Below are 21,331 nucleotides of genomic sequence, written 5' to 3' on the forward strand. Positions count from 1 at the left end.
TGCGGTAACACTACTTCTCTGAGTCCACGACAGAGAGTTGGGAGTGGGCTTGGAGTCACTGTAGGTCAGTAATCAGAAGGAAAGCTGATGCAGACCAAGAGCCAGGTGCATCTTGCCAGCACCTATAGGTGCATCTGCATCTTTTGGTCACTGCATCTAACCATGTTGACCTATGGAGATCGTTACTGCTTCACTTCTGCCTTCCAAAAATTATATAAAGTCCTCTTTTGGCCAATGCTAACTTAGGGAAGAACATTCTAATACATTTACTTCTGGTATAAGTGACACTCTACAAACCACCACAAGAGTCTGGAGTAAATGGACAGGTAACTAGCGTTATAACAGGGCATGCCTCTTCTTTCTAACAATGGCTCTTGCCATCATCAAGAATCAAGGAAAACTGCAACACTGAGGGCAGAAAAAAAAAACCAAAAGTCTTCTTTTTACACTAAAACATGGAAGGTATAATGGGAATAAGCAAGTGAAACTGTTTGATTTGCATGTCTAAGGGAGAAATGATCTAGTAAAATTACTTTCTCAAGTTAATAAGGAATTGCTTCCTCATTAATCATCACTGTCATTAAGCAAGACTCAACTGGAATCTTTGCTGCTCATCTATTATAGCTTATGAAGGTAATATAGAGTTTTTCCATTTATTTTCTCAAATTTTTGAAGGGAAAAATAAAACTTAGAAGGTCCAAATATAAAAAGGAAGAAGGCAAGAGAAGTGCTAAATGATTGCACTCCATCAATCTGAATGGGACTGATGGAATGTGAAATAAGTTCTAGGGCAAAAATTCACCATGGAACAGTAGGAAATGTCAAATATTATTTATTTGTTTAGCATTGTAAAGCACAGGTAGGAAAGGAGAAATGGAAAAAATGTTTTCCTTAAATAAAATGTCTAAACCATTTTGGGCACTGATATGTGTACCTATGTCCCTCAAATAAGAAATGTAAAGACATTGCTGTTTTGAAAAAAATAAATATTTTTTCTAAAAACCAAAGTATAATGGTAAATATGGACTATCACAGTAAAACTATCTTACAAAAACAAATTAAAATGACATATGATAATCTAGTAATAGACTATCTAAATGATAAAAATGAACAAGAAAATCTTTATCTGATTTTAAATAATTTTTAAAGATTTTTTCAATTCAAAATAAATTATTATTTCAAAACTTCTACATAAGTTGCTAAGCACACAAAGATGAGTATGATTTATGTAAGGGGAAATTTGCCATTTATGTTAGCCTTGCAAAATCTAAACCTCTTTCTAGTTTGTGTGCAGGGTCTCTATTATCTTGGTGGCAGATCAAAAGCTTCTTCCCTTACAGGAGCTGAAAATGTTAGCTTTTTCATTCTTGCACGCTCCTAGGCATTCTTGCAAAGAAAGAATAATCTTATGAGTGAGGCTCTGGCAATAAAATGCAACTATACATGACTCTGACTCATTCACACTGTCTGCAGATGGAGGCTGCAAGGTCAGGGCACAGACAGGTCTATTGAAAAGTCGAGCAACAGTACAAGAATAATTGGTATTCTGTCATGGTTTCCTCATTGGACCAGTTCTGATATGGGATTTGGAGCTTTGTTCCTAGAAACATTTTTCCATACCCAGAGTTCTAGCTTTCCATTAAACCTGGCAGGTATCCAATATTTTTTCAATAAACTCCTGCTTCATTGGAGTATCTGCTGCCTGAAAATAAGAACTTTGAGTGATGTGCATGTTTCCTAGCCTCAGAGCTCAGCCTGAAAAGAGAATCCATAAAAAAGGCATATGCATGATATATCTAATTAACAATCAACATTTCCATTGTGAGGTCTCAAAGGCACTTCAAACTTGTTGTTATCCTTTAGTTGCTAAGTCATGTTCAACTTTTTGTGACCCATGGACTGCAGCCTGCCAGGCTCCTCTGTCCATAGGATTTCCCAGGCAACAATACCAGAGTATGTTGCCATTACCTCCTCCAGGGGATCTTCCCCACCCAGGGATTGAACCAGGGACTCCTGCATTGCAGGCAGATTTCTTTGCCGCTGAGCCACTGGGGAAGCTCCATTTCAAAAAAGCTCCACTTGGACATTTTAGAATGTCCAAAACTTGAACTCAAACTGGGCCCTCTGTCACTTTTCTCTGAGTCAGTGATTGGTATCATTCTTCTGATTGTTCATGGCAAAAAAAACAGTAAAACTTCTGGAAACTGCCCTCTGCCTCATTCTCAATATCTAATTCATCATCAAGTCCTATCAATCTTGCCTCTTAAACATCTCTCTAATCATTTACTACTCTGCAGTATAATCACCATCCTCAAAGGCTTAAGCTTCCATGCTGTCTCACGGGACTGCCTTCATCAGCTACCCTTCTAATTACTGATGACCACATTATGGCTTCCTTCCAAAGTATTTTTCACAAAGTGATCTTTTTAAAACTCATATCAAGCCATATGATTCACTTATTCCAACTTCTCAATAGTTTCTCAAGGTTCTGGATCCTCTAGCCCCTGCATGTCTTCCCACTCTCATTTCTGGCCACTTTCTGCCCCCAGTATTTGCATTCCAAACACACTCACCTTCTTTCCTGTTCTCATTGCTCCTGACGCTTCTCCTTGTTTTGTATCATCACATTCTACTCATCCTTCAAATTTCAGTTCAAACATCACAACCTAAAGGAAGTCTTCCATGAATGTTGGACTATATCTGGTCTTCTTGTTAAAAGCAATCAAAGCTCCCTGTATTTTTATTTATAGCATTTATCACAGTTTGCAATTTACAACATAGTACCTATACTTAACAATGCTGTCTTGTACACTAAAAAAATTTGTTAAGAGAACTCAAAATAAGGGGGTCTTACCACAAAAAAGGATGGGGATAAGAGGAAACTTTTGGATGTGATGGATATGTTTATTACCTTAATTGTGATAAGGGCTCACAAATGTATGCATATGTTCAAACCCATTAAATCCTACTCATTAAATACATGCAATTTTTTTGTATATCAACTATAATTCAACATTGTTGTTAAAATACAGACCTACTGCCATTGATGTGTTGATCAATATTTTAAATAATCATCTTGAGGGGGTGTATGTGTCTTACAATTTTAAATAGATTTAAACTGTTTAAATTACTTTATTAAAATGATTTTTAAAATTTTTACAATTAAAAAATAAACTATAAATGCTCTTTATTATAAATTTTATGTAGTCTGTTTATTTTCACAGAATGCTTTTGTTATTTTTTGCTGAACTCTTATGTCCACAGCCAACCTGTAATTGCAATAGACAAACTAGTGTAGCTCCAATAGGAATGCTGATTGATGTTTCCCTTTATATTAACAAGTAAGATAAAATAAAGAAGCCTGTCATAACTCCACTCATTCACTAATGATATAAAGGACTTTTTAATAGCTTTTAATACTGGAAGAGTACTTCTTTTTTGTTCTAGTCACCATTTAATGACTACAAATACAGCATACTTTCACATTTAATCACATTATTAATATTTTCTCTGTTACTATCTTAAGTCTAGGTAATCAAAACAATAAATCAAGCTCTGTTTTATAGAATTTGCCAATTTCTGTGGGAAAATACTCCCACAATGGCCAATTGCAAACTACCAACAAGATGTCGCTGACACAGAGTAGGGAATGATATACACACAGTATCACACTGCTATCTCATATGTCCACGTGATAACACAAGAGACAGAGATAACCCTAACAGCATAGACAATAGAAAAATGTAGCAAAATAACTAGGAAAGGTATGTTTTGAATATTTATTATCTTTGTTTTTCAAGGTAATAACGTATTTAATTGTAAACTTGTATAACTTAATTTTGAGCTTTATATACCTTAATGTGAAAAAGGTGAGCTATTTTTTTCTGTGTACATCACTGATGTTATTTTGGAAATATTAAGGTAACTTTTAAAAATATTACACATAATTTTTAATAATGATTCCATGTAATAACTGATTACACTGTTTCCTGAAACTTTAACAGCTGGTTCTTGCAAGCCAGTAAAAGCTAACTCCAGCATGCTGTAGGCACTACCAGCATGGTGCAGCTGTGTACTTGTTCCTCTCTTGGCTGGAATGACAATGCTATATTTCTCTATTTCCTTTATATAACTCTAAACTAGTATCAATACTGGTTATTTTACTGTGTGCATTCATAATTCACAAAACTCTTAACGTGAGTAAAACAATTTTAACTTATTTCAAATATTTAATATACTTTTAAAATAAAATGTAGGTTAAATATAAACTCCAATATACATTCTCATTCTAATAAAAATTATGAGCAAATAAACTATTACAAGTAAAATAATTAATCAAAAATAACAAAGCACACATTAATGGTAATAAGTTTTAATTATATACAATGTTATTTAGTTTAAAAAACAAATTGTGTCAACAGTAGCATTGTTAGTCATAGATACATTTTTGTATAAAGTTTTCCAGCTGCTATAAAAGTTCTCTCTGAATCAGCTCTGACCGGAAACATGTTAAGAGATGGTTATAAGTTATCTTCAAATACTTTACCTTGATTCCTTTATCTTCAAAGAATTTCATTATTTTTCAACTTGGTAAAAATATTGATAACTTTGGAGAGCTCTATTTGAACAGCTCTTAGATTTCTTGCAGGGACTGCACGGTGTTTCATAGCAAGTTACAGTTTCTGATTCAAAGAAAGCATTTCACATTTTTTGTCATCATCTTTAGTTTCAAAATATATAGATGAATATTCCAGGACTGAGACACTGATAGAAACTTCAGTGTCCTCATGTTCATATCCTACTTGTTTGGAAAACTTTAAACTGAGTAAAAATTAGTCTTGCAAAGAAAGTTTTGTTTTGTCAAACTATCTGCATCTCCTCCTGAGGACTGAGACAGTCTAAAAAAATTTTTTTTTCCAAAATAATGTGCGTTTGTTCAATTACATTTTTGCTACTATGTATATCACTTTAGGCAGAGAAACTCCAGCAAGATGGTAGGCACTGGAGCGGTTTCTGCACAGCACTGGAGTGAATTTCAGGAGATACCCCAGGTCCAAGGCCAAAGGAGAAGCCCCAACAAGATGGTAGAAGTTGTGAAATCGCATTTAGAATCAAACCCCACACCCAACAGAAATGCTGAGGGCTCAAACAAACCTTGTATGCACCAGGACCCAGAGACTCCACAGAGACTGAGCCAGAACTGTGTTTGAGTGTCTCCTGCAGAGGTATGGGTCAGCAGTGGACTGCTGCAGGGACAGGGGCTATAGGTACAGCAGACCTGGGTATGGCATAAGCCCTCTTGGAGGAGGTCACCATTAACCCCACCATAGAGTCAACAGAACTTACGCAGGACTGGGAAACAGACTCTTGGAGGGCACAAACAAAACCTTGTGTGCACCAGCACCCCAGAGAAAGGCTGCCTGTGAGTGTCCAGGAGTCTCTGGCAGAGGCGTGGGTTGGTGGTGGCCTGCTACATAGTCAGGGGCACTGAATGCAGCAATGTGTGCATGGAACCTTCTGAAAGACTTCAGCATTATCTTCATTACCTCCACCATAGTTTGGCCTCAGGTCAAAAAACATGGAAGAAACAGAGCCCAACCCATAAAGTTAGAACTGGATTAAAGATTTACTGAATATAAGTTCAGTTTAATCGCTCAGTAGTGTCTGACTCTTTGTGACCCCATGAATTGCAGCACATCAGGCCTCCCTGTCCATCAGCAACTCCCGGAATTCACCCAAACTCATGCCCATCAAGTCGGTGATGCCATCCGGCCATCTCATCCTGTGTCACCCCCGTCTCCTCCTGCCCCCAATCCCTCCCAGCATCAGAGTCTTTTCCAATGAGTCAACTCTTCGCATGAGGTGGCCAAAGTATTGGAGTTTCAGCTTTAGCATCAGTCCTTCCAAGGAACACCCAGGACTGATTTCCTTTAGAATGGGCTGGTTGGATCTCCTTGCAGTCCGAGGGACTCTCAAGAATGTTCTCCAACACCACAGTTCAAAACCATCAATTCTTTGGCACTCAGCTTTCTTCACAGTCCAACTTTCACATCCATACATGACCACTGGAAAAAACATAGCCTTGACTAGATGGACCTTTGTTGGCAAAGTAATTTCTCTGCTTTTTAATAGCTATGTAGGTTGGTCAAGGAGATCCATCCAGTCCATTCTGAAGGAGATCAGCCCTGGGATTTCTCTGGAAGGACTGATGCTAAAGCTGAAACTCCAGTACTTTGGCCACCTCATGTGAAGAGTTGACTCATTGGAAAAGACTCTGATGCTGGGAGGGATTGGGGACAGGAGAAGAAGGGGACGACAGAAGATGAGATGGCTGGATGGCATCAGTGACTTGATGGACGTGAGTCTGAGTGAACTCCAGGAGTTGGTGATGGACAGGGAGGCCTGGCATGCTGCAATCCATGGGGTCGCAAAAGAGTCGGACACAACTGAGTGACTGGACTGAACTGAACTGAGGTTGGTCATAACTTTGCTTCCAAGGAGTAAGCGTCTTTTTATTTCATGGCTCCAATCACCATCTTCAGTGATTTTGGAGCCCCAAAAATAAAATCTGCCACTGTTTCCCCATCTATTTCCCATGAAATGATGGGACCAGATGCCATGATCTTAGTTTTCTGAATGTTGAGCTTTAAACCAACTTTTTTACTCTTCACTATCACTTTCATCAAGAGGCTTTTTAGTTCCTCTTCACTTTCTGCCATAAGGGTGGTGTCATCTGCATATCTGAGGTTATTAATATTTCTCCCTGCAATCTTAATTCCAGCTTGTGCTTCTTCCAGCCCAGTGTTTCTCATGATGTACTCTGCATATAAGTTAAATAAGCAGGGTGACAGTATACAGCCTTGATGTACTCCTTTTCCTATTTGGAACCAGTCTGTTGTTCCATGGCCAGTTCTAACTGTTGCTTCCTGACCTGCATAAAGGTTTCTCAACAGGCAGGTCAGATGGTCTGGTATTCCCAGCTCTTCAAGAATTTTCCACAGTTTATTGTGATCCACACAGTCAAAGGCTTTGGCATAGTCTATAAAGCAGAAATAGATGTTTTTCTGGAATCCTCTTGCTTTTTCCATGATCCAGTGGATGCTGGCAATTTGATCTCTGGTTCCTCTGCCTTTTCTAAAACCAGCTTGAACATCTGGAAGTTCATGGTTCACGTACTGCTGAAGTCTGGCTTGGAGAAATTTGAGCATTACTTTACTGGTGTGTGAGATGAGTGCAATTGTGCAGTAGTTTGAGCATTCTTTGGCATTGCCTTTCTTTGTGATTTTAATGAAAACTGACATTTTCCAGTCCTGTGGCTACTGCTGAGTTTTCCAAATTTGCTGGCATATTGAGTGCAGCACTTTCACAGCATCATCTTTCAGGATTTGAAATCGCCCCACTGGAAATCCATCACCTCCACTAGCTTTGTTCATAGTGATGCTTTCTAAGGCCCACTTGACTTCACATTCCAGGATGTCTGGCTCTAGGTGAGTGATCACACCATCGTGATTATCTTGGTTATGAGATCTTTTTTGTACAGTTCTTCTGTGTATTCTTGCCACCTCATCTTAATATCTTCTGCTTCTGTTAGATCCATACCATTTCTGTCCTTTATAGAGCCCATCTTTGCATTAAATGTTCCCTTGGTGTCTCTAATTTTCTTGAAGAGAGCTCTAGTCTTTCCCATTCTGTTGCTTTCCTCTATTTCTTTGCATTGATCGCTGAGGAAGGCTTTCTTATCTCTCCTTGCTATTCTTCAGAACTCTGCATTCAGATGTTTATATCTTTCCTTTTCTCCTTTGCTTTTCGCTTCTCTTCTTTTCACAGCTATTTGTAAGGCCTCCCCAGACAGCCATTTTGCTTTTTTGCATTTATTTTCCATGGTGATGGTCTTGATCCCTATCTTCTGTATAATGTCTCGTACCTCCATCCATAGTTCATCAGGCACTCTATCTATCAGATCTAGTCCCTTAAATCTATTTCTCACTGCCATTGTATAATCATAAGGGATTTGATTTAGGTCATACCTGAATGGTCTAGTGGTTTTCCCTACTTTCTTCAATTTAAGTCTGAAACTGGCAATAAGGAGTTCATGATCTGAGCCACAGTCAGGTCCCGATCTTGTTTTTGCTGACTGTATAGCCCTTACTGGGCATGGCCCCGCCCATTAGAACAAGACCCAGTTTCACCCTCAGTCAGTCTCTCCTATCAGTAAGCTTCCATAAGCCTCTTATCCTCCTCCGTCACAGAAAAGCACAGAAAACTAACCAATCTGATCACATGGACCACAGCCTTGTCTAACTCAATGAGAATATGAGCCAGGCCATGTAGGGCCACCCACGATGGATGGGTCATGGTGGAGAGTTCTGACAAAATGTGGTCCACTGGAGAAGGGAATGGCAAACCACTTCAGTATTCTTGCCTTGAGAACCCCATGAACACCATGAAAAGGCAAAAAGTTAGGACACTGAAACATGAACTCCCTAGGTCAATAGGTGCCCAATATGCTACTGGAGATCAGTGGAGAAATAACACCAGAAAGAATGAAGTGATGGACCCAAAGAAAAACCAACACCCAGTTGTGGATGTGACTGGTAATGGAAGTAAAATCCAATGATATAAAGAGCAATATTGCATAGGAACCTGGAATGTTAGGTCCATGAATCAAGGCAAATTGGAAGTGGTCAAACAGGAGATGGCAAGAATGAACATCGACATTTTAGGAATCAGTGATCTAAAATGGCCTGGAATGGGTGAATTTAACTTGATGACCATTATATCTACTACTGTGGGCAAGAATCCCTTAGAAGAAATGGAGTAGTCATCATAGTCAACAAAAGAATCTGAAATGCAGTATGTGGATGCAATCTCAAAAATGACAGAATGATCTCTATTTGTTTCCAAGGCAAACCATTCAATATCACAGTACTCCAACTCTATGCCCCAACCAGTAATGCTGAAGAAGTTGAAGTTGAACGGTTCTATGAAGACCTACAAGACCTTTTAGAACTAACACCCAAAAAAGATGTCTTTTTCATTATAGGGGACTGGAATGCAAAAGGAAGAAGTCAAGAAATACCTGGAGTAACAGGCAAGTTTGGCCTTGGAGTACGGAATGAAGCAGGGCAAAGACTAATAGAGTTTTGCCAAGGGAACACACTGGTCATAGCAAACACTCTCTTCCAACAACACAAGAGAAGACTCTACACATGGACATCACCAGATGGTCAACACAGAAATCAGATTGATTATATTCTTTACAGCCAAAGATGGAGAAGCTCCATAGAGTCAGCAAAAACAAGATCGGGAGCTGACTGTGGCTCAGATCATGAACTCCTTATTACCAAATTCAGACTTAAATTGAAGAAAGTAGGGGAAACCACTAGCCCATTCAGGTATGACCTAAATCAAGTCCCATATGATTATACAGTGGAAGTGATAAATAGATTCAAGGGATTAGATCTGATAGAGTGCCTGAAGAACTATGGACAGAGGTTCATGACATTGTACAGGAGGCAGATATTAAGACCATCCCCAAGAAAAAGAAATGCAAAAAGGCAAAATGGTTCTCTGAGGAGACCTTACAAATAGCTGTGAATAAAAGAAGATAAAGGCAAAGGAGAAAAGGAAAGACATACCCATTTGAATACAAAGTTCCAAAGAATAGCAAAGAAAGATAAGAAAGACTTCCTCAGCGATCAATGCAAAGAAATAGAGGAAAACAACAGAATGGGAAAGACTAGAGATCTCTTAAGAAAATTAGAGATACCAAGGGAACATTTCATGCAAAGATGGCCTCAATAAAGGACAGAAATGGTATAGATCTAACCGAAGTAGAAGATATTAAGAAGAGGTGGCAAGAATACACAGAAGAACTATACAAAAAGATCTTCACAACTCATCACGATGGTGTGATCATTCAACTAGAGCCAGACATCCTGGAATGAGAAGTCAAGTGGGCCTTAGAAAGCATCACTATGAACAAAGCTAGTGGAGGTGATGGAATTCCAGTTGCGCTATTTCAAATCCTAAAGATGATGCTGAGAAAGTGCTGCACTCAATATGCCAGCAAATTTGGAAAACTCAGCAGTAGCCACAGGACTGGAAAATGTCAGTTTTCATTAAAATCACAAAGAAAGGCAATGCCAAAGAATGCTCAAACTAATGCATAATTGCACTCATCTCACACGCTAGCAAAGTAATGCTCAGAATTCTCCAAGCCATGCTTTAACATTATGTGAAACATGAACTTCCAGATATTCAACCTGGATTTAGAAAAGGCAGAGGAACCAGAGATCAAATTGCCAACATCTGCTAGATCATTAAAAAAGCAAGAGAGTTCCAGAAATAATTCTACTTCTGCTTAATGACTATGCTAAAGCCTTTCACTGCGTGGATCACAACAAACTGTGGAAAATTCTGTAAGAGATGGGAATACCAGAGCACCTGATCTGCCTCCTGAGAAATCTCTATGCAGGTCAGGAAGCAACAGTTAGAACTGGACATGGAACAACAGACTGGTTTCAAATTGGGAAAGGAGTAAGTCATATCTGTATACTGTCACCTTGCTTATTTAACTTATATGCAGAGTACATCAGGAGAAATGCTAGGATGGATGAAGCACAAGCTGGAATCAAGATTGCCAGGAGACATATCAGTAACCTCAGATATGCAGATGACACTAACCTTATGGCAGAAAGCAAAGAAGAACTGAAGAGCCTCTTTATAAAAGTGAAAGAGAAGAGTGAAAAAGTTGGCTTAAAACTCAATGTTCAGAAAACTAACATCATGGCATCTGTTTCCATCACTTCATGGCAAATAGATGGGGAAACAGTGGAAACAGTGACAGATTTTTGGGGGTCTCCAAAATTACTGCAAATGTTGACTGCAGCCATGAAATTAAAAGACAATTGCTTCTTGGAAGAAAAGTTATGACCAACCTAGATAGCATATTAAAAAGCAGAGACATTAGTTTTCCAACAAAGGTCATCTGTCAAAGCTATGGTTTTTCCAGTAGTCATGTATGGATGTGAGAGTTGGGCTATAAAGAAAGCTGAGCACCAAAGAATTGATGCTTTTGAACTGTGGTGTTGCAGAAAACCCTTGAGAGTCCCTTGGACTGCAAGGAGATCCAACCAGTCCATCCTAATGGAAATCAATCCTAATATTCATTGAGGGGACTGATGCTGAAGCTGAAACTCCAATGCTTTTGCCATCTGATGCAAAGAACTGACTCATTTGAAAAGACCCTGATGCTGGGAAAGACTGAAGGCAGGAGGAGAAGGGGACAACAGAGGATGAGATGGTTGGATGGCATCACCAACTCAATGGACATGAGTTTGAGTAGGCTCTGGGAGTTGGTGATGGACAGGGAAGCCTGATGGGCTGCAGTCCACAGGGTTGCAAAGAGTTGGACACAACTGAGAGACTGAACTGAACTGATATCACTTTGGGTTTAAAAAAATTAAAAGGAGGTTAAGGGTTATTTAACAAATATTTCTTCTCCACCACAAATTGCATATCTTGTTTTATTGACTGTGATGTCAAAACATATCTGTTGTATGTCAGTTATATCTCAATAACGATGGAAATAAAATTACATGGGAAGCACCTTAGAAAATTAAAATGTCATATTTTATATTATTTTAAATACCATATATTATATTATTTTTAAATATCAAAATACCATATCCCTCTGGCAGCTATTTGTTTTGCCCTTTTGGATATAGTCTATTTCAACCTAAGCATTACCCAGAGCTACCATCCCTGATGAATCAGGTGTAGTCAGAACTTCAATATGTCCTTCCCAATTGTAGATACCCTGAGAGAAGCTCTGGAAATGCCACCTCTAGACAACTGCTATGACCTGGACAGCACTCTAAGTTCTGATATGTCTCCAGCTAGACAAGAAAGGATAACCTTAGCTTGCCTGATGACTTAAATTGTGTCTGATCTAGCCAATGTACAACATTTGGGGTTTGTTTGATTGTTTTATTGATGGCCAATGGGACAGGGAAGGAGAGATGCAAGAGACGAGCTGCTGAGAATGGTGTTAGGGTAAGAAAGAGGAGGCAAGAAAGGGAAGATAAAGGAATCGGGAAAACTGCCAATAAGTGTGAACAAGTTATTGATCAATACTTGAAATAATACCATCCCACCAACAAAATATGTCAGTCTCTCAGTACTTAATATTAGCTTAACATACAGGGCATTAATTTTTTTAAAAATACAGTGTAACCAACATCACTACTGGCTCAGTGATTTTGATAATACTGATACTTAGCAAAGAACAATGTCCCCAAACTGAAAAAAATATAATCTTGTTCTGGCATTAGGGAACTGTATGTTAAAAGAGCTAGAAAGGTGAATAGGTATAGAGAGAAAAACTTTCTTTGATTATCCTTTCAGAATTAGCTCCCCCCTCCCCACCTCACCCCCCCAAAAAAAAAAACACTAAAAAAAAGTAAATTGGCAATTTCAACAATAGGGAGATAAACTTGCTCTTTGATGTTTATTTTAAGTGACTTTGATATAAGTATACTGCAGATATATAAGGAGGGTCCCTCAGGATGGTGACATAGATCGTTCTGGACATCAATCCTCCTCATAAGTAGATGGACTAGAACTATCCATCCGGAAACTGGGGGTGAGGCTGAAGCACCCCTCAGGACAACAGAGGAGGAGGAGAACTGCATTAGAAGAGGAGACATCTCATTTCATCTTCTCCTGCCCTCAGATTGGCATTTTTACTATCACTTTCCCTGGTTCTCAAGTCTTCAGACTCAGACCAAATTACACTCCCAGCTTTCCTGCATCACCAGCTGGCAGACTGTAGAACCTGGGACTTCTGAGAACCTGAGCCAGTTCCTCATAATAAATCATATATATGATACACTGGTTCTGTTTCTCTGAGGAAATCTGACTAATAGAGTTATCTATAGGAGAAGGAAGGGAAAAAGCAAAAGAGAACCAGGATAAAGCTAGAATTTTCAGAATATATCTTGCTTTGTGTATTTGATGTTGGGAACATATACATAATTATATATTCACATAATCATAAAATTTTTAAAATTTAAAGCAATCCCTAAAAAAGCAAAAGCAAAAAAAATGAATAAACTAAATAATATAATAGGTTAGTAGCATAACTGCACACACCATTATCTCAAGTGTTTTTTAAACTACAGTAATTTGGCCTGACATGTCTAGTGGAATATATATACTAAGCTGCAAATAAATTTTTAAAAGCTGCAAAAAATTTCTTAAACTGTTTTCAGCAATCATACCATTAGAGGTAATGTTGTTATTGCTATACTGAGTGTATATGAAAAAAAGAAAATGAATAATTTTATTGGTATTGGTGAAAATAGGAATTTTTAGCAGAATACAAAGAGAGGCAAATGTAAGATTTAAAAGGTTAAGTGAAATCTCTCTGTTCTTCAATTGAATTGAAATTATCAATATGAAATCATAATATATTTTATCTTTAACACACACATTTCTTAGCTCTGTTCACTAAAAAGGCAATAGCATACTTAATACACAGTTTGTACTTCTAAGTATCATTTTCCACTAAAGAACTACTACTCCTTGGACAAAGAGAGGATTCTAAAATGGGGTGGGGAGTATACAAGATGATTCTATAAAAGATTTTGTCAAACCAGAAACCAAAAAGTCTATCAAAAAGTACTGAGGACAGATAAAAAGGATTCAAGAACTAAGAATGTTTTTTCTAGCCAAAATATGGACAATCTGAGAATCAACAAGAATAATAACTGCAATGTACTGAAAAATCAAAATGCTGAAATTCATGAATACATAATGATACTTTTAAAAAATTATTGCACACGTTAGAAAATACTAGGGAATCAGGTCATTATTTAAAAACATATATATCCTGACTTTATTGCATGAATTCAGGATATTTGAGGGTAATTAAATAGTTGATTAGGGAAAGTTTCTATTTACAGAAATATTTCAGGTAATAAATTATTAAAGGAGATTAAAACATCATTTTTCAGTTCCCAATAAAACAACATATTCAAGCAGTGATCACCAATTCCATTGCTAACATCAACAAAAGAGAAACAAACAGATATCCTGTGCCCTCTATGAATTTCCTTTGAAATTTTCTTGCAAAAAAGAAAAAAAAATCAAACTGAATTTGGTCAAGACTTTAAATCTAATTACTTATTTATCAAAAGTGAGGGAGAAAGAGAAACCTATTAAAGAAAACCATGGGATGCAATTGGCAAAATCCATATTGTAAGAAAATGTGCAGAATAAATTGCAATTGGAAAATTAAAAAGAGAAAGGGGTAGAAATACAAATTAAACTAGATTTCAGATGAATATTTGCAACTGCTTGCTATTATGAACCCTATTTAGAGTCCTATTTAAACAAAAATAAAATTATGAGACCATCAGGAATATTTAAACACTGACTGGATATTTAATGACATTAGGTAAATTTTTAGGAGAGATCATGGCATTGTGATTACATTTTAAGAATATCATTTAGAAACAAATACTGAAATGATTATTTAAGAAATGATGTAAACTGAGGAATATTAATAGGTGAAAGAGATTGGCCACTTTTTTTTATCATTGCAATCACTGTTAAAGTTATGCCTGTCACAGGAGAATTCATTATACTGGTTTCAAAAACATATATGTTTGAAATGTTTCATAACAAGAAGCTTTTTAAAGTATGATATTTTTAGAAACTAAAAATCTAGAGATCTTCAAAAAGATATTAGCAAATTTCACTGTATAACTAAAAATACTAGAGCTCTACTCACTCTAAGCAATAGATATGGAAAGACTGAAAATGCTATTTATAGTTTACAAACCAGCCCAGCGATTTAAAAAACTGAAAGGAATAAATTAAACTTTACCATTCTTACAAAAAGTAAGAAAGTTAGAAAAAAATTAAGAGAGGTAAACAGGAAATACAAAGTAAAATGTGAACTAGAAACTAGTTCACATATTCAGTAAAAAGTAAAAACTGACAATATAACAAAAGAAACTGAGGGATATAATAGTAGGCAAGGTCCAAAGGCCAAAAGCCTACAGTATAGCTTTCAGCTCCCCAAAATACTACACACACACACACACACACTCATAGAGCAAGCTATTCATTCATTCATTCAAACACATAATGAGAAGCTACTAACTCCTTAGAATTTTCTATGGAAAACTGCTGTTCCATTCAGAACTGCATTTTGGGCTTCTCTCATAGCTCAGTCAGTAAAGAATCTGCCTGCAATGCAGGAGACTGGGGTTCAATTCCTAGGTCAGGAATATCCCCTGGAGAAGGAAATGGCAACCCACTCCAGTATTCTTGCCTGGAAAATCAGAGGAGCCTGGCAGGCTACAGTCCACGGGATTGCGAGAATCAGACACAACTTAGCGACTAAACCGCCACGTTCAGAATAAGTCTGTTTTTCTTTTAAGAATAAGAGATATTAAAAAAAATTCAAACCCTAGGGGATGCCAGTACCTGTCAGGAAATGATATTCACCATCACACTCATGCACAAAGTCACAGAGCACCTCTGCCCCTGGTGACTTGAGTCCAAGACAAATCCACAGCCATGCAGATGGAATGAGAGTGCCCACACCAGGCTAAAAAGGGTCCCCAGTTTAGAATAGTTTGGGGTGATTCCAGGAAGATTACTGACAGTACAGAATCAGTAAAGTCTCATTAGGAAAACAGAAATTGTGCTAAATGGTTCAAACAGAGAGTATTTACTACAAGGAACCCTTACAGAAAATGATCAAAGGACTGAAGGATCAAAAAGTTTCAAGTGAGGAAAACCAGAGAATGAGAACGACAAAAGCTGCTACAACCCCTTGGGCTCAAATAACAGAAGGGAGGAGAGGAGATTACCAGAATCCAGAACACACTGACTGCTAAAATGCTACGGACCGCTGCCACCCCTGAAACATCTCCATCTCTGCCTGAACCATCAAAAGCCGCTGGGAACAGTAGTCACCTCTGGCCTCTGTTTTGGTACCACTGAAACCCAGGAGTCCCTTTGACAACTGGTGGTACTACCTGTGTGTGCATGCTAAGTCGCCCTTACAAGTAACTGTACCTGAAATAATTTAAACACTTACAAATTATAGAAATTACACCCATACCAGCTTTTTGACTCCAGCAACCAAACAGCAATTAACATACTCACTAATGATTCAAAAGTTTTACAATAAAAAATGAATCACTGTATTCCTAAAGGCTTATTTTTAGTTGGCCCAGCTATTTATTGCTAAGTATATTATAATTTAATTAATCTAGATTTTATGGTGTTCTCTAACTTTTGGATATTCCATATTTAAGACAAAGTCTAGGCTTCCTGAGTAGTAATGAATCCCTCGGTAGAAAAGAATCTGCCTGCCAGTGCAGGAGACGCTGGTTCAGTCCCCTGGTTTGAGAAGATCCCACTTGCCGGGCAATAATTAAGCTCATGAGCTACAACTATCAAGCCTGTGCTCTAGAGTCCAAGAACCACAGCTACTGAAGCCCTGCATGCCCTAGAGCTGGTGCTTAGCAGCAAGAGAAGCCACAGCAACGAAAAGCCTGGGCACCACAGCTAGAGAGTAGCCTCCTCTCACTGCAGCTGGAGAAAAGCCCACACATCAACAAGACCCTGCGCAGCTAAAAAATAAGCAAATCTATCAATAAAACTACAAAACAAAGCCTGGTCTATTGGGTATTAACACTGACATCACAGTAACTCATAAAATTACCATTATATTCTAAGAAAATATAACCAAATAATAGAAATCTTTTATTCTTTAATGTATACAGTAACAAAAAATTCAGTTGATTGAAAAAAAAAAAACATTTTGTTTGATATATCAGGACATTTTCTAATATATAAAATGTCATCTACCAGGTGTAAATGTAAAATGATGCCCTACTTTCTAAAATTCCCATTCACCCATTGTGTAATATATCATGCTTCATGCTGTTTTACATTATGTAAAATAAACAATGAATACAGACTCTGGATTTTAATGCCTGAGGTGTGAAATTAGTTCTCTGCCAAGTGTGTTTTTGATCGTTAGAGATTTAAAACATTCAGAAGTGTGTCAGTCTGAGACACATTTCTTCAGTTCACTTACAAGAAATGAAAAGCAATCTAGATATTTAAAAGAAGAGAATGAGACTGTGTAATAGAATGCACTGTGTTGTGATTTTGCACACGGTCTTTGGTATTCATTGGATTTTATGCATACTACTCACACGGGCAATAAATAGTTCGCATACTCAGTTTTGCTAATTTTTCCTCTGAGGCTCCTTTACATTGCAGTTACCACAAATCCTCCATTATAACAAGATCATCTTGTTTACAAAAGTATAATCTCAAAAAACATTTGCATCTCTAATGTAATTAAGTACTTGTTCACATGGTAATACATCCCACCTAATCTTCTATTTACAAATTTCCATATCTGCACAATGAATAGAAATATTTTTGCGGTTAATAAAAATCATTGGGGACTTCTGAGCTAAGATGGTGTAATAAAACTGATGCACAGAATTTCCTTTCCCAACATTCAATTTAGTGAAATAAAAATAGCAAAACCCAGGAAAAATTCAGGAGCAGCAACTAGGCAATCTAATGCCATGAACCTCAAAAAACAGCAGCCTAGAGGGGGAAAAAAGATGAGGATCTGGAGCAGAGTGGCAGGTATTTTATAGTGAAGGACTTAGTCTTATCCCTCAAAAGCCAAACTGTAAGTTGTCTCTGAATACCTCCAAATCTGGGGAAAATGAACTGAGTGATATTCTGATGGGGAGTAGACTCAGATACAGAGAACAGACGAGGTCGCCAAGGGGAAGGAAAAACGGGGGAGGAATGGACTGAGGGTCTGGATTAGTAGATGCAAACTGAACAAGAAACAAAATCCTATTGTACAGCACATACGCAGTATGAAAATAATATAAAAAAGAATGTATATATGTCTATAATAATCACTTCACCGTATAGCAGAAATCAATACATTATAAGTCAGTTATATGCTTCAATAAAAAGTAAATTTAAGATAAAAGGAATACACAGCCATTGATTATAATTTGTCGAATAAAATCACTGCCTCTCATGGAATCAAAGTGAGTCAACTCTGCTTTTGTTTATTTGAATTTTCTTTGTTTCCTTCTTAGTAAATTTGGCTACAGGTTTTTCAGGTTTGGTTATCTTTTCAAAAAAACAACTCTTGGCTTTGTTGATTTTTAATGTTTTTCCACTCTGTTTTATTTCTGCTAACTAGGTTTGTTCTTTTTCTAGTTCCTTGAGGTACACAGTTAAATTGAGATTTTTTTTCTTTTTTATTGTAGGTGTTATTGCTATACACGTTCCTCATTAATGCTTTTGCTGCAGTACATGTTTTGGTATGTTATCCTTCCATTTTTATTTGTCTTGAGGGGTTTTTTTCCCCCTTTTGATGTCTTCTTTGACCCACTGGTTGTTCAAGAGTGTGCTGTTTAATTTTCATATATTTGTGAATTTTCCACTTTTCCTTCTGCTATTGATTTCTAAAATGGCCAACAGTTATGTGAAAAGATGCTCAATATTACTATCATCAAGGAAATGCAAATCAAAACCACAATATGTTTTGCTCAAAAATGGACAATGAGTGTTAGCAAGGATGCAGGAGAAATTGAAACCTTTGCACCCTGATGGTGGGAATGCAAACTGGCACAGCCACTGTAGACAGGAGCATGGAGATTCAATTCAAACAACTGAAACTAGAACTACCATTTAATTCAGTAACACCACTTCTATGTATTCACCCAACAGAATTGAAATCAGGATCTCAAAGAGATATCTACACACTCATGTTCACTGAACTATTCATAACAGCCAAGATGTAGAAAAAAAACTAAACGTTTATCAACAGATGAATGAACAAAGAAAATGTGCTATCTACAAACAATGCAATATTCCCAGACTTTAAAAAGTGGGGGAGGTGGCAGAATTCTGCAATTTGTGACAATGCTACCGAAAGCTCGGCCTCTCTGTACACCGGTGCCGAATCAGATCCTGGAGACAATTTTGGGTGAAGTAGACAAGGACAGCTTTATTGTGTTGCCAGGAAAAGCGTTTCAAGGCAGCCTGGATATAAAGTCATTTCTTCTTCTGGTGAACTTGCTCTTTTCTCCTAAAGACTTCAACTGATTAGATGAGTCCTACCCACATTCTTGAGGGTAATATACTTTACTCTCTAAGTCCACTGATTTAAATGTTAATTATGCCTAAAAAAATACCTTCAGGTCAACATCTAGATTTGTGTTTGACAAAACAACTGCGTACCATAGCCTAGCTATGTTAACACATAAAATCAGTTAAGAGAGAAATAGTGTGAAGGAGAGAGAAAGGAAGAGACAGAGGTCACGAGTCTATGGAAAAAAATTGAGAATCAAAGCAGCTTAATAAAGTTTAATAGCTATTAGAAACTATAAGTAACAGGATATATATAGCTAACAATTCAATTATTAGTCTAGAGAAAAAAGGAAACGACAGCCGACTCCAGTACTCTTGCCTGGAAAACCCCATGGAAAGAGGAGCCTGGTGGGCTATAGTCCATGGGGTCACAAGAGTCAGATAAGGCTTGATGACTAAACCACCATGGAGCTGTTAAAAGGACCCTGGCTCCTTATGTTCATTCTGTCTTGGCTCTGTTGTCCCAGGTAACTGTCACCTAAGACACACCCATGACCACAGGAAGGAGGAGGGTGGTACCTGAGAACTCATTACTCTAGAGTCAGGCTGCCTGGAATTAAATCCTGGTTCCAACACTCACTAGCTGTTTGACCCTTGACAAGTTTCTTCACCACTCTATACTGCAGAGACTTCTATAAAATGAGAGATAATAGTACCTAACCCAAGAAAGTTGAATGGGTTATTTTATCTAAAGCACTTAGAATTAACAGTGCCTGGCAGTGGCAAGTGGAGAAGGCAATGGCACCCCACTCCAGTACTCTTGCCTGGAAAATCCCATGGATGGAGGAGCCTGGTGGGCTGCAGTCCATGGCGTCGCTAAGAGTCGGACACGACTGAGCGACTTCACTTTCACTTTTCACTTTCATGCATTGGAGAAGGAAATGGCAACCCACTCCAGTGTTCTTGCCTGGAGAATCCCAGGGACGGGGGAGCCTGGTGGGCTGCCGTCTATGGGGTTGCACAGAGTCAGACATGACTGAAGCGACTTAGCAGCAGTAGCAGCAGAGAAAAAAACCTGATAAAATCATAGTAATAACAGATTTTAAAATGCAAACATATTAAAAAGATAAAAGTAAAGCAAATAATATGAAGGAGAAATAAGGATGATTCAATAAATAAAGTTAACTGATGTCCTTTAAGTAGAAGGCTTAATAAATAAATTTCCATGGGGAGAAAAGAATTAACCTTCAAATCAAAAAAGCGTATCAGATTTCAGGAAAATCCTAGTTAAGTTATTGAACTTCAGTCAGGCTGGCCTTGGATTTCAACACAATATTTTATGCCATAAGCACAAGAACAATATGTACAGAATTCTATTACAACATGTAGCCATGATATTGCTATTGCTAAGTCACTTCAGTCGTGTCCGACTCTGTGTGACCCCATAGACGGCAGCCCACCAGGCTTCCCCGTCCCTGGGATTCTCCAGGCAAGAACACTGGAGTGGGTTTCCATTTCCTTCTCCAATGCATGAAAGTGAAAAGTGAAAGTGAAGTTGCTCAGTCGTGTCCGACCCTCAGCAACCCCATGGACTGCAGCCCTCCAGGCTCCTCCATCCATGGGATTTTCCAGACAAGAGTACTGAAGTGGGGTGCCATTGCCTTCTCTGAGCCATGATATTAGTCAAGTATAAAATCAACAGTCTGTCATTCTAAAGCACGAAAGAATCTATGGACCACAAAACTCATGAGCAGTTCAGAAACTGCTTTGTAAAATATATCAAAATGTAAAGCTACTTTTATAGAATGAATGAAAATAACAAACTCAGGGTTGGTAAAACAGTGTAAAAACAAGTGATGAGCTGTGTCTCCATTTAAGTAGAATATAAATAAAAGCATATAGATTATGCTTATAGAATAGAATGTAAATGCCAGAAACCTGGACAGTATGAAAATAATGTTACTGACATATACCAGTAGATTAAAGAAAAATATTATAAAAGAAAACATGAGAGTACTAATTCCCCATCATCAAAAAGAAGTCAATCAACACCCTCTTGAATTGAAGATGTGGTTTTAAAAAGGCTCCAAATTCTTAATGATTTTCTTAATCTTTTTATTTAATCTTAAAAGGATCTTTTAAGAAGTAATGACTCAAAACATTT

At 37.6% G+C, this 21,331-nt stretch overlaps 1 pseudogene; it reads left to right on the forward strand.

Annotated features, from left to right (window-relative positions):
* LOC133246737 (small ribosomal subunit protein eS24-like) overlaps positions 1-21,331 on the forward strand; it is a 120,301-nt pseudogene that overhangs the window by 73,458 nt on the left and 25,512 nt on the right.

The sequence above is a fragment of the Bos javanicus genome, chromosome 4 (assembly GCF_032452875.1).
Source record: "Bos javanicus breed banteng chromosome 4, ARS-OSU_banteng_1.0, whole genome shotgun sequence".
Taxonomy (NCBI): Eukaryota; Metazoa; Chordata; class Mammalia; order Artiodactyla; family Bovidae; genus Bos; species Bos javanicus.